The sequence below is a fragment of the Macaca nemestrina genome, chromosome 6 (assembly GCF_043159975.1).
Source record: "Macaca nemestrina isolate mMacNem1 chromosome 6, mMacNem.hap1, whole genome shotgun sequence".
Classification (NCBI taxonomy): domain Eukaryota; kingdom Metazoa; phylum Chordata; class Mammalia; order Primates; family Cercopithecidae; genus Macaca; species Macaca nemestrina.
Window position 1 is genome coordinate 160,211,915 of NC_092130.1, and position 4,865 is coordinate 160,216,779.

At 40.4% G+C, this 4,865-nt stretch overlaps 1 pseudogene; it reads left to right on the forward strand.

The window, feature by feature from the left end:
• Positions 1-2,762: 2,762 nt before the first annotated feature.
• LOC112429175 (uncharacterized) lies at positions 2,763-4,629 on the forward strand (annotated as a pseudogene).
• The last annotated feature ends 236 nt before the right edge of the window (positions 4,630-4,865 follow it).

Genomic DNA, 4,865 nt, shown 5'->3' on the forward strand with positions numbered 1-4,865 from the left:
TTAATTCCATTCTTAACCCCTTAACAGAATATATAGCCTATCCATTCCTTATGTTGTCCCTATGAGGCATAATCATAACAAGCTCAACATGTCTCCGACAAACGGATCTAAAATCACTCATCGCATACTCTTCTGTAAGTCACATAGCTCTAGTAATTGTAGCCTCCCTTATCCAAACCCCCTGAAGCTTCTCTGGCGCAACTATCCTTATAGTTGCCCACGGACTCACCTCCTCCATATATTTCTGCTTAGCTAATTCAAACTATGAACGTACCCGTAGCCGTATCATATTACTATCCCAAGGACTCCAAATCCTACTCCCACTAATAGCCTTCTGATGATTCACAGCAAATCTTACTAATCTTGCCCTACCCCCCACTATTAACCTACGAGGCGAGCTCTTTGTAATCGCAACCTCATTTTCCTGATCCCATATCACCATTATACTAACAGGACTTAACATACTAATCACAGCCCTCTACTCTCTCCACATATTCATTACAATGCAACGAGGAACACTTACACACCACATAATAAACATAAAACCCCCCTTCACACGAGAAAACATATTAATATTTATACACCTCGCCCCAATTATTCTTCTATCCCTTAATCCCAACATCATTCTAGGGTTCACTTCCTGTAAATATAGTTTAATCAAAACATTAGATTGTGAATCTAACTATAGAAGCTTACCATTTCTTATTTACCGAGAAAACTCGCAAGGACTGCTAATCCATGTCTCCGTACTTAAAATTACGGTTTCCTCAACTTTTAAAGGATAACAGCTATCCATTGGCCTTAGGAGTCAAAAATATTGGTGCAACTCCAAATAAAAGTAATAATCATGCACACTCCCATTATAATAACAACCCTCATCTCCCTAACTCTTCCAATCTTTGCCACCCTCATCAACCCTAACAAAAAACGCCCATACCCAAACTACGTAAAAATAACCGTAATATATGCTTTTATTACCAGCCTTCCTTCAACAACTTTATACATCTTCTTAAACCAAGAAACAACCATTTGGAGTTGACATTGAATAATAACCCAAACATTAAATCTAACATTAAGCTTTAAACTAGATTACTTCTCCATAATATTTATTCCAATCGCACTATTCATTACCTGGTCCATTATAGAATTCTCGCTATGATACATAAGCTCAGACCCAAACATCAGCCAATTTTTCAATTACCTCCTTATTTTCCTTATTGCCATATTAATTCTAGTTACTGCTAACAACCTTTTCCAATTCTTCATCGGCTGAGAGGGCATAGGAATTATATCTTTCCTCCTAATTAGCTGATGGCACGCTCGAACAGATGCCAATACAGCAGCCATCCAAGCAATCCTATATAACCGCATTGGTGACATTGGTCTTATCCTAGCTATAACATGATTTCTCCTACATTACAACTCATGAGACTTTCAACAAATATTAGCCCTAAATTCCAACTTAAATCTCCTTCCACTAACAGGCCTTCTCCTAGCAGCAGCAGGAAAATCAGCTCAATTTGGCCTTCACCCCTGATTACCCTCTGCTATAGAAGGCCCAACTCCAGTCTCAGCCCTACTTCACTCTAGCACCATAGTCGTTGCCGGAGTATTCTTGCTCATTCACTTCCACCCTTTAATAGAAAACAATACATTAATTCAAAATCTTACATTATGCCTGGGGGCTATTACTACCCTATTTATAGCCATCTGTGCCCTCACACAAAACGACATTAAAAAAATTGTAGCCTTCTCTACCTCAAGCCAACTAGGTCTAATAATAGTCACCATTGGCATTAACCAACCATACTTAGCATTCCTACATATCTGTACCCATGCCTTCTTTAAAGCCATACTTTTTATATGCTCCGGATCCATTATCCACAACCTAAACAACGAACAAGACATTCGAAAAATAGGAGGCCTATTTAAAACAATACCCCTCACCTCAACCTCCCTAATCATTGGCAACCTAGCACTCACAGGAATACCCTTCCTCACAGGCTTCTATTCCAAAGACCTCATTATCGAAGCCACAAATACGTCGTATACCAACGCCTGAGCCCTATTTATTACTCTCATCGCTACCTCCCTAACAAGCGCCTACAGTACTCGAACTATTCTCCTCACCCTAACGGGACAACCCCGCTTCCCAACTCTAACAAACATTAACGAAAATAACCCCGCTCTACTAAACCCAATTAAACGCCTCACAATAGGCAGTATAATCACAGGATTTCTTATCACCAATAACATCCCCCCTACTTCGCTCCCCCAGCCAACAATACCCCTCTATTTAAAACTCTCAGCCCTATACGCAACTGCTTTAGGTTTCCTAGCAGCCCTGGACCTCACCCTTATAAAAAACAAACTAAAAATAAAAAACCCATCACAAATATTCAAATTTTCCAACATACTAGGGTATTTTCCCACCACAATTCACCGTACAATCCCCTATCAAAATCTACTTATAAGTCAAAACTTAGCCCTTCTCCTATTAGACTCAACATGATTAGAAAAATCCATACCTAAAATAATCTCACAAACACATATCACTGCTTCCATAACTGTAACCACCCAAAAAGGCATAATCAAACTCTATTCCCTCTCTTTCCTTATCCCCCTTACCCTAGCCCTACTTCTAATGATATAATCTATTACCCCGAACAATCTCAATCACAATGTATACACCAACAAATAGCGTTCAACCAGCAACTACCACTAATCAACGCCCATAATCATATAAGGCACCCGCACCAATAGAGTCACCTCGAATTAATCCTGATCCCTCCTCCTCAAAAATCACCCAATCACCTGTATCACTAAAACTAACCACTACTACTACCACTTCATCCAAACCTAAGACCCATAAAACTAACACTACTTCCATCATCAACCCCACTAAAAGACCCCCTAAAACCTCAAACCCTGAACCCCATGTCTCAGGATACTCTTCAATAGCCATTGCTGTAGTATAACCAAAAACAACTATCATATCCCCCAGATAAACCAAAAATATTATTAAGCCCATATAAGCCCCCCCACAATTTAAAATGATCACACAACCAACCACACCACTAACAATTAACGCTAAACCCCCATAAATAGGAGAAGGCTTGGAAGAAAAACCCACAAACCCCATAACTAATAATACACTCAATGTAAATAAAATATACGTCATTGCTTCCATATGGGCTCTAACCATAACCAATGATATGAAAAACCATCGTTGTACTTCAACTATAAAAGCACTAATGATTCCAATACGCAAATCCAACCCAATCATAAAAATAATCAACCGCTCCCTCATTGATCTACCCACCCCATCTAACCTCTCCATATGATGAAACTTCGGCTCACTTCTTACAGCCTGCCTAATTCTACAAATCATCACAGGCCTATTCTTAGCAATACACTACTCACCAGACACCTCTTCTGCTTTCTCCTCAATCGCACGTATCACCCGAGATGTAAACTACGGCTGAACCACCCGCTACCTCTACGCCAATGGTGCCTCTATACTCTTCATCTGCCTTTTCCTACACATGGGTCGAGGCCTCTACTATGGCTCATACCTCCTCCTAGAAACCTGAAATATTGGTATTGTACTCCTTCTTATAACCATAGCAACAGCTTTCATGGGCTATGTCCTCCCATGGGGCCAAATATCATTCTGGGGGGCAACGGTAATCACAAATTTACTATCGGCAATCCCATATATCGGAACCAATCTCGTTCAATGAATCTGAGGTGGATACGCCATTGATAACCCTACTCTCATACGATTCTTCACCCTACACTTTATCCTACCTTTCATCATCGTCGCTCTCACAACCGTACACTTACTATTCCTACACGAAACAGGATCAAACAACCCCTGCGGAATCTCCTCCGACTCAGACAAAATCGCCTTTCACCCCTACTACACAGTTAAAGACATCCTAGGCCTAGTCCTCCTTCTCTTCATCCTAGCAATACTAGTACTATTCTCACCTAACCTCCTAAACGACCCAGACAACTATATTCCAGCCGACCCACTAAACACTCCTCCACATATTAAGCCAGAGTGGTATTTCCTATTCGCATACGCAATCCTACGATCTGTCCCCAACAAACTAGGAGGCGTATTAGCACTCTTCCTATCAATTCTCATCCTAGCAGTTATCCCTACACTTCACAAATCCAAACAACAAAGCATAATATTCCGCCCACTCAGCCAGTTCCTATTCTGACTCCTAATCACAATCCTACTAACTCTCACCTGAATTGGAAGCGAACCAGTAACCCAACCCCTCATCATTATTGGCCAAGGAGCATCCGTAATATACTTTATCACAATTCTAATCCTAATACCACTGGTCTCCCTAATCGAAAACAACCTACTCAAGTGAACTTGCCCTCGTAGTATAAATTAATACACTGGCCTTGTAAACCAGAAATGAAACATTCTTCCTAGGGCAATCAGAAAGAAAGTACCTAACTCCACCACCAACACCCAAAGCTGGCATTCTAACTTAAACTACTTTCTGTATTCTTATGTTGTATAAGCTTCATAGTGTAACTCTAGCATTAACTTACCTATAATGCTATTATGTAATTCGTGCATTACTGCTAGTCAACATGTATAATATATAGTACTATATATGCTTAACTGTACATACCACATGCCATCACATACCAACCCAGCATTCTTGAAAAGCATGCTTACAAGCAGGAACTCTAATAGGGACCTCAACAGCAATACATAACATGACTCCTCCAAATCCAACCCACCCCCCCACGAATATCAACCAAACCAGCCCATGCCAGGCGTCCATAGTACATCAAATCGTTCATCGGACATAGCACATATCTGTTAAATAATC